Below are 9957 nucleotides of genomic sequence, written 5' to 3'. Positions count from 1 at the left end.
TCACGCGTTAAATTAATAAATTCACACATAAACCAATTATGCCCTCCCGGCACACTAATCAAGGCCCTTAAGCCATATTAGTGGTTTTGGGTCGTTACACCCACACATAGGCCCAATAAGATTAGGGCTAGGTCTTCTTTTGATTGTTATATAAATACAAGCTAACATCCTACCAAATAACATAGACATCGACTTATCTCCTTCTCTTTGTGTAAGCCATAGTATGGAAGATGGTTGGTTAGGAGGCTAAGACGCTATTTGATCTACATGTGTTCTACATCTAGAAAATGTATTTGTAATTTTCTATTTTATTCAGATTCATGTCGCATGAGAAATATCTCATTATAATTATGGTTCCTATAGTGATTCGTTCTTATGCTTTAATAATTACCATTATCGCATTGAAATATGATCCCATGCTTTTGCTGCATTGTCAATCACATGATAAAAAATTTACAATTGGTACCAGAGTCATAATTGAGATTATGTGTTAACTGTGTTTATTTTGAATATATGAGCACATAGAGCACATGTTTTATGGGTGGGTATAAGGAATGTTCTTATTTATTATATATTTTGAATATATTTTATGAATGTGATGAATGAGATTGATTCATGGTGCTATTAAGTAACCATTCAAAAATTAGTTTTTTACTTTTTTTAATTAAAAATTTGAAAATAAAACATAAAAACATATTCGGTAATTCTATTTCTATTTTTAAATTTTTAATTAAAATTTATTAAATTTTGAAAACTGAATTATCTCACGTTTAATTTTTTTTTAAACAGATTTTCTTTTCTGTCTTCTTTCAAGAGTCGATGGCTTCCTCTTTTCCACCATGTGAGCCTCTTTCCTTCGTGGCCTCCTCTCTTCCCCCAGGTGAGCCTATATTTCTCCTCTCCAGTCCCTCCCTACTTCTCTCGTTCTAAATCTCTTTCTCTGTCAACTTCGATTTCAATCTCTCTTACAAGAATTTTTTATTTTTGCAAGAACTACACAACTTGATTAGAATTTAAGGTTAGATTAATATGCTATTTAGATATATGGGTGATAATGATTTTTTATTATTGGATTTTTTTGGGTTTATGTGATGGGTATTTATGATTTCTTTATTTTGGGCTCCGTAGTTATGGTATGATTTGAATTCTGTTTTTGTGTTGATTTCTAATTGATTTTTAAAACATGTTCAAATAGAAGTGTTGAGGAGAAAGCATTTGCTGCTGTATGTCACAGGGCTAGACATCACCACGAAGACATTTTGGTTCTTAAACCTGTTTATGAAGCTACCAGGAAGGACGATAAGTACAAGATTGTATGGATTCCCATTGTGGAGCAATGGACTGAAGAGCTGAAGAAAAAGTTTGAAAGCCTTAGAGTCAAGATGCCATGGTATGTCGTCCAGTACTTGTCACCCATTGCAGGTTTGAAGTTCATCAAGCAGGAGTGGAACTATAAGGGCAAGCCTACCCTAGTTGTGATGAGCCCTCAAGGGAAAATTGAAAACTTCAATGCCCTTCACCTCATTCGTGTCTGGGAATTAGGACCTCCCCTTTCAAAAAAGCTGTCGAAGAAGACTTATCCAAGGAGCTCACCTGGATTGGTCCTGTGGTGACTAACATTCACCCCAGTATACCAACTTGGGTATGTTATATGTATATATATATATATTTCTTGAGTTTATTTCTTCTATATATATATATATATGCATGGCCTTGCTAATTGATCATGCTTGATTTAAATATGCAGATCAAAGAGGAGAAGTATATCTTCTACGGAGGGAAGGACAACGATTGGATCTAACAGTTCACAAAGAGAGCCACTCTGCTTGTAAATGATCCCTTCATCAAGGACACCTTAAAGATCCACATTGATTGTTCTGCGTTGGAAAGACAGCCAAAGGAGGAGAGGACCACGACATCTTGGGCAAGTTCTGGAGCGGAATAGAGAGCTTGTTCTTCAACAAGGCTCACAAGCAAGCTATGGACCCTGTGACTCAAGGGGTCCAGAAGCTGCTCTCCTACAAGAACGAGTGGCTGGGCTGTTTTAGGTATTTGAATTGCTGTATGGACTAATGTGATTTGATGCCTAAAATGTCTTTTCACTTCTGTCTCCTTTAAATGGTTTTTTTATTAACATGTTGATTATGTGAAGCTATTTGCTGCATGATATCATGGTATGGGTGGTAATTTGTGAAAGTAGTCTTACGTGAGCCTATGTGTGTGATGATGATGATAGAGATCAATCATCAATGCCTGATGCAAAATTTAGATGATAATAATCTGATGAATCTTATGATTAACATTGCGTGTGGACTTAGTGTTCTACTGTTATTAATAGATTGATAATAAGATTGTTTTATAATGCTTAATTTTGGGTTATAATTTATCTTTGCATTCTTTTTATCAGCTTAGTTGGTGTAGTTAATATATCTCATGTTCGTTGGTTAATGTGTCATTGTTATCATCACCAGTGATTTATAACAGTAGATAGTGCATCCTATAATTTATCCTTAGTTTTTGGGTTTCATGTTAGATAACAAGGATCCATTGTATTAATATATATATATATATATATATATAACATGAAATGAAAATAATTAATAGAGGCCTAGACATAAACAACATTACAAAAAAAAAAGCTATGCTGAGAACACTATACCGAAAAGGTATATACATTTTCAGATGCGCGGGACCTTTTCGCAGTTTCTCGGTATAGGTTCAATAAATATCCCCAGCACGCGACCCCCGCTTCTTCTTCCTCTCTTTCCCTCAGTTTTTACAGACTGAAAGCCTCCCATTTCTTCTTCGCCTCTCCCCACCGAATTTGTTATGCCCCGACTACCTGCAAGAGAGTTAGCAAACCAATAGAACAGTACAAAGAGACAGCAGAGAGAAATTGTGGCTAAAACCTGTAGAAATTGTATCTCAATTCAGCAACCAAACAGTACAACTTTCCACAGGTATTCGAGGGCCTGGGACCCTCCTATGCAGTAAGCAGATTCTAGCTCAAGCATACCCCACTCACTGACCTCCCCACTACCTATATTGGCTCACTCTCTTTCTGTTACAGCAATGACCAAAAAGCCCCTGACCCAACCGAAAGACTACCTTACCCCTTATGTGTTGACCTGGCTCTCCTAGCATAAGTGAACCGTATGTCAGTCCTAACATTACCCCCCCTATATCTCGAACCTTGTCCTCAAGGTTAAATGCTGGAAACTGGTGTCGAATGGAGTCAAACTTCTCCCATGTGGCTTCGAACATGGGTAGATCCTTCCATTTAATCAACACTTCGAGCTGTCTTCTTGCGCCGTCTGTGGTGTAGCGTACGTTGAGTAAGTCCTCCGGTTCCACAATCAATTCCAAGTCAGCAGTGATGGTGGGAGGCAAGGTGGGAGATGAATGCGCTGTGCCAACAATCGCTCTGAGCTGGGATACATGGAAAACGGGGTGGATGGCAGAAGATGCTGGCAAATCAAGGCGATAGGCAACGGGGCCGATCCTAGACAACACCTTAAATGGCCCATAAAAGCGTGTTGCCAGTTTTTCGCTCTACCGAATCGCTAAGGATTTCTGTCTGTATGGGCGCAGCTTGACGAACACCGAGTTCCCCTCCTGAAACTCCACTGGTCGCCGAGATAAATCAGCCGCTGCCTTCATCCGCTGCTGTGCCCTCAACAAATGCATCTTCAAATCATCTAAAAAAGCGTCTGTCTTCCAGCAACTGTTCGACTGCCGCAGCGGTAGTGGTGCCATTCTCATAGCGAAGCAAAGAAGGTGGATCACGACCATACGAAACCTTGAACGGGGTGCACCCCAAGGCTGAATGGAATGTAGTATTGTACCAATATTCAGCCCAAGACAGCCATTTCGCCCATACGCGAGGCTTCTCCGAAGCGAAACAACGTAGATAAGTTTCAAGGCACCTGTTTGTAACGTCCTGCATTTTCGGGTACCTTTAAACGACTCGGGTCGGGATTTTTCCCCCGGGTTAAGAATATTATTTTAAATAATATTATATTTTGTTTGTAAGTATTCCATGAGTTATTGCTAGCCAAAATATGAATTTTGTGATTTTAAAAGTCAAGATAAGACTTTCGGTCCTGGACCGACACAAAAACCCTGATCGGGTAAAAATCTCGGAAAATAAAACGAAAAATCATGACAATTATATTTTGGGCATAAAATACATTCATAAAAGTTAAAGTTTGGTCAAAAATAATAAACCTAAAAGAAAATGGAAATTTTAGGGCATTTTGTGTTAAATGCCTAATTCTACCGAAATGGGGAATTTTATTCCATGAATGGACCTTAGGTTAAATTTTATTATGTGATTAATTAAATTAAATGTGAGAGACATTTAATTTAATTAATTAATGTTAAGTTTGGTGATTAAAACTTAATAAGAGTGAAAAAGGTGTCAAAAGTCAATTTGGACTTTTATTCTTATGAAACCTTTTTTAACCTTTATTAAAAAAAAATAAAAAATGAAATGATTATATATAGCAAGGGTTGGCCGGCCATGTGGTGTTTTAGGTGGTGTGAACCCAACTTAATAAAGATAAATCTCATTTTAACTAAGTCAAGTCAAGTGGGCAAGTGGGCAAGTGGGAGGAAAACACTTGAGTGTTTTTGAGATAAATTAGATACCATAAACTCTTCTAACCCCCCTAAGAAACCGACCACTCTCCCTCTCTCATTCACTATCATCTTTTTTGAAGACCTCTCAAAGTGTTCTCTCAATATTCAACCTCAAGAACACCAAGGAAAACTTGGAGGCTAAGTCTTGGTCTAGGAAGTATTTTCCCTAAGGTAAAGCTTCACTAATCTAGGCTTTTGTAAAGTTTTAAGCTTAGAGTTTCAAATAGCTAATTAACTATGTTGTTGGGGGAAGTTGGTTAGGGTTTTTGAAAGGTTTTGGAGGAGCCAAAGCTAATAGGAAGGCCCAAACCTTAAGCAAGAACACCAAAGAGGTAAAAAGTTTACTTTTGATGATTTTGTTGTAGGGTTTTTAGTTTTAAGCATTATTTTGTATATTTAATGCTTAAAGTTTCTTGTTGGTGATGTAATAAGGTTATGGTAGTTGTTTAATAATTTTTATGATGCATGTGTATTGATTTTTGAAAATGGGAACCAAAACCCCCAAGGGTTTTGTAGGATACCCTAAAACAAAACATGTTTTGAGCTGTGACTTCCAAGGGGTCAAGCAGCCACTGTATATTGTTTTTGTAAAATTAAATTGTACTGTGATGTTGTTGAGATTGAGTACATAAAATTGAGCTTTTGAAACACTAAAAAATGTTTAGAAATGAGTAAGTTATGCTATTTCAAAGATTAGGTAAAAAACTGTTTTTTCGTATTCTTATTTTCGGAACCAAGTTTGGACAGCCACTGTATAGGGCAAATGAACCCAGTTTTTTCTAAAATTTTGTGGACATATTACTGGCATAACCTATTATTCCAATGTAAAATTTGGTAAGAAAATATTGAACGGTTTGAAAGTTATTAACTGTCAAAGTTTGGAAAAAATAAGGACTTGAAAAAAAGGTCATTTTTACCTCATTGTTGGAAAATGATTTCACCAATAAAAAATGCTCATTTTGACCTAAGATTTTACAAAGGCCTAAATGGCATAACAAAAATGGAATTGGGAAATTTTGGTAACAATTGGGTAAGTAAATTTCAAGTTATGAACTAACGAAGTATGTAGTTAAAAATGTGAAAAATAGGTTTTTCACACTTAGTGTAAAAATGAGATTTTGGAACATAAGGTAAAAAGTAAAATTTTGCTTATTTCAAGATATAAATTGGTAAGTCTTGAAATCATATTTTCACTAAAATTACCCCTTTGAGTTTAAATGAATTATTTTTATTAAAGAGTTTTTATTCTTTTTAAAAATAAGAGATTTAATTTATTAATAGTTAATAAATTAAAAGAGGGTTTAAAACCTTATATTTTGAGAAAATAATTAAATGAATTATTTTTCTAGTAAGTAAAAATTGATTAATTGCTTTTGGAAAATTAATTAGTCAAGATGAGAAATTTATATCGGTTTTCCTAATTAAGACAAATTATGCAATTTTCTTAAATCCGTTTTTAGATATTAAAAACCTTAAGAAAACAAAAAGGAAAATTTAAAGAGTTTATTTTCTTTAAAAATAATTAAGGAATTTATTTGTATTTTCTGGATATAATACCGGCTAAAATCTTACATATTTTAACCGACTAGTCGAAAGTGCGGGTTAATAGCGATACCTTGAAATAGTAAGATTTTTAGCGGGTTGTGGGGAAATACCATTGTGATACCCGAGCCTAGGTATCGAGACCTTAGGATAGGTCTCCCCGAGACTTAGGGTTTAGTCTCAAATATTTTGTATAACTTCCCTTAATAGGTTTAAAACCAAATAAGGACTGTAAATCCTTACAAATGACTTTTATTAAAATGACCAAACTGCCCAAAATAATAATAATGAATTATGAGTGCCATAATTAATCCGAGTATACTGTATGGATAACTACAGTATTGGCTAAGCGTAACTGGACTGAACGTTGGAGGGTGAAAACTTGCTGAGCGCTAAGGACTCCAAGTAAGTCAACTTATATTGTATGGCTGCAACATGAAATGATTATTGTCTTGTATGTTAGTATAGGGATACATGCATATATATAGGCTGTCATAGAAAGTTGCTTAGAGACGTTAGTCTAGTGAGTGCTGATTTAGAAAATATGAACGGTAGAAGTCCGTCATATCCTAGACGGTTGATCCCCGTCACACTGCTTGATTTTATTTATGTCCGGTTCATTACCGCGACGAGTGGCCATGAGATGAGGATAAGCTGGTTAAACCTAGGGGCGCCAAGATAAATGGGACCTAGGGGCCCTCATGCTTACTTAATCATTGGACGGTTAGAATCCGAGCAAGTGCTCTGATAAGTTATTCCCGGATAACAGCCGTGAATATTGGCCATTCCGTGAGAGTGCCTAGAGATACTAGGGGTTGCCAAGATTGAGTGAGGTTGAACACCCTAGGGGCAGCTGCTCACCAGCACCACTGATTAACATAGAAGTCTCCGTAAAATCGTGTAAATTGGATTACACTCTTGGATAAGTCGCGATGCCCTAGGTAACACGATAGTTACCATTGTTGAGGATATTTATTGGCTAGATCTTAGTGTGGAGACTCGGTTCTCTTTTACAGATTAGCAATTATGTTGGAGGGCGCGTTACGCCTGAATTGTTGGAAATTGTCGAGTGTTGGTCTCGAATTATATGGTGGTATAATATATCTGCTTGCTCTGGGATTTTCTGAGTGTAGGGATATAATTGTTGATAAGATATAGTTGTGATATAATATATCTGCTTGCTCTGGGATTTTCTGAGTGCAGGGATATAATTGTTGGTAAGAATTAGTTGCGATATAATATATCTGCTTGTTCTGGGATTTTCTGAGTGCAGGATTTTTATCTAGATGTGAATTAATTTATCCTTGGTTATCAGGCATGACCATAAGTTTGCCAGGACGCTTTAGCGTTCTTGAAATTGATTGTGTACGGTCCGGATGGGTCCGGATCCCTATTTCTCTATCTACTTTGTTTGGAAGTTGATCTTACTAAGCGTTTTCGCTTACCTAGTTGTTTCATGTTGTAGGTAAGAACAAGGGCAAGGCAGAGCAGTGAGCGCTGGAGTCTTCCTTGCAAATGTACATGTGGACCGACCTTTTGGGAAGCCTTTTTATTTTTGGAAATGTTGTGTAATTTTCCTAAACTAGGCTCACTCTAATCTTTATAAAACATGTTTGTAATTAAATGTTAAGTATGGCCATACGACTTTTTAAAAAGTTTTTTTTTCTATGGGTTTTTGAGACATTTTGTTAAATGAAAACATTTATATTTCCGCATTATCGAGTCTTGAAAATCCGGGTCGTTACACTGTTAACCACCTCCGTTTGGCCATCGGTCTGGGGGTGGTAGGCCGTGCTCCGCTTAAGTTCCGTACCCTGCAACCGAAACAACTCAGTCCAGAAATTGCTCAGAAAAATCCGGTCCCTGTCAGAAACTATAGAGCGGGGTATGCCATGTAACTTGACCACATAATCAATAAACTTTTCCGCAACGGTCCGAGCATTGAAAGGATGTTTGAGGCCAATAAAGTGGCTGTATTTACTCGGCCGATCCACTACCACTAAAATCGAGTCCACCCCTTCGGATTTGGGTAATCCTTCAATAAAATCCATCGAGACATCCTCCCAAACGCGCTCTGGCAGCAGCAGTGGCTGCAGCAACCCCGCAGGCGACATGACCATACTCTTGTTCCTTTGGCAAACGTCATAGTGCCGCACAAACTCGACCACTGCCTTTTTCATACCCGGCCAATACACATCGCGTCGTAGTCGTTGGTAAGTCCGAGACTCCCCGGAATGTCCCCCAACCGGTGAACAATGGTAATCACGCAAGAAGTCCGGCAGCAATGTCGATGTCGCTGTGAGGACCAATCTGCCCTTATAAAGGAGACGGCCATGCTCCCTAGTAAAACCCGGGACCCCCTTCCCTTGGGCAAGGTCAGCTAGCACCCCATTGAACAATTTGTCTTGCTGCACCTCCTGAGCCACCACATCCCAATCCAGCCAAGTAGTAGAGGATAAAGTGGCACACTCCACCTGGGGTAACCGAGAAAGCGCATCAGCTGCACTATTGCCCACTCCTGGCCAAAAATGTATTTCAAAGTCATAGCCTAGAATTTTCACCAGCCACTTTTGATGTTCCTGCGACACAAGGCGTTGCTCTAGCAAATACTTCAAGCTTTTTTGGTCCGTTCGCACTATAAACTTTCGACCCAACAAATACGGCCGCCACTTCAAAATGGCAAGGAAAATTGCCATAAGCTCTTTCTCATAGATGGACTTCAATTGGGCACGAGGTTTAAGTGCCTGGCTGAAATAAGCGAGTGGACGCCCTTCTTGCATTAAGACCGCCCCAAGGCCATACCCCGAAGCATCCGTGTCCACAACGAATTGTTTGGTAAAGTTAGGCAAAGCCAACACGAGCACAGATACTCAGGTTGTCTTGAGAGCCATAAACGCCTCCGATGCTTCCTTGGTCCACCCAAATTGATCCTTCTTCAATTGGTCCGTGAGTGGTCGAGCAATGGCCCCATAACCGGTCACAAACTTCCGATAGTACCCCGTCAGTCCTAAGAACCCCCGCAACTCCTTGAGGGTGGTTGGTAGTGGCCAATCCACCATAGCCTGAATCTTTGAGGGGTCCATGGCCACACCCTCCGCAGAGATGAGGTGACCCAAATACTCCAACTGGCCTTGGAAAAAACAACATTTCTTTAGGTTCGCATACAACCTGTGCTGAACCAAACATCTGTAGGACCAAGGAAAGGTGCTCCATGTGGGAGTCGGTATCCGGGCTGTAAAATAATATGTCATCAAAGAAGACCAACACAAAATGCTGTAGGAATGGCTTGAAGACTTCGTTCATCAAGGACTGAAACGTGGCAGGGGCGTTTGTCAGCCCAAACGGCATGACCACGAACTCGTAGTGACCTTCATGAGTTCGAAAAGCCGTCTTGTGAACGTCCTCTGGCCGTACTCGAATTTGATGATATCCCGAACGGAGATCCAACATTGAGAAGACCTTGGCACCATGGAGTTCATCCAACAACTCGTCGATAACGGGAATGGGAAACTTATCGGCGACCGTCTCACGGTTGAGGGCACGGTAATCCACACAAAATCGCCAACTCCTGTCCTTCTTCTTAACCGACAGAATCGGGCTGGAGTATGGACTGGTACTGGGGCGAATGATACCAGCCGCCAGCATCTCTCCCACTAACCGCTTAATCTCATCCTTCTGAATCTAGGGGAACCGATATGGTCGCATACTAATCAGCGAGGTCCCTGGCCGCAAGGGTATACGGTGATCATGACTCCGAGGCAGTGGCAATGTGGC

The 9957-nt window shown here is 39.1% G+C and overlaps 1 long non-coding RNA gene across 8 annotated transcripts; it reads left to right on the top strand.

Annotated features, from left to right (window-relative positions):
* The first annotated feature begins 744 nt into the window (after window positions 1-744).
* On the top strand, window positions 745-7851 carry LOC133818730 (uncharacterized). 8 transcript variants are annotated; one of them, XR_009886076.1, is made up of 5 exons: window positions 825-880; window positions 992-1018; window positions 1196-1642; window positions 1748-4973; window positions 7649-7851. It is a non-coding gene; the product is annotated as an uncharacterized LOC133818730 (long non-coding RNA). The 8 variants fall into 8 exon arrangements; XR_009886073.1 differs by lacking the exon at window positions 825-880 and having other exon boundaries at window positions 888-1018; window positions 1748-4812; window positions 4895-4973; XR_009886075.1 differs by lacking the exons at window positions 825-880; window positions 7649-7851 and adding an exon at window positions 6523-6590 and having other exon boundaries at window positions 888-1018; window positions 1748-4812; window positions 4895-4973.
* Window positions 7852-9957: the final 2106 nt, after the last annotated feature.

This window comes from Humulus lupulus, chromosome 2 (genome assembly GCF_963169125.1).
Source record: "Humulus lupulus chromosome 2, drHumLupu1.1, whole genome shotgun sequence".
Classification (NCBI taxonomy): Eukaryota; Viridiplantae; Streptophyta; class Magnoliopsida; order Rosales; family Cannabaceae; genus Humulus; species Humulus lupulus.
The sequence above is the reverse complement of the archived record's forward strand: the minus strand, read 5'-3'. Positions and strand labels throughout refer to the sequence as shown.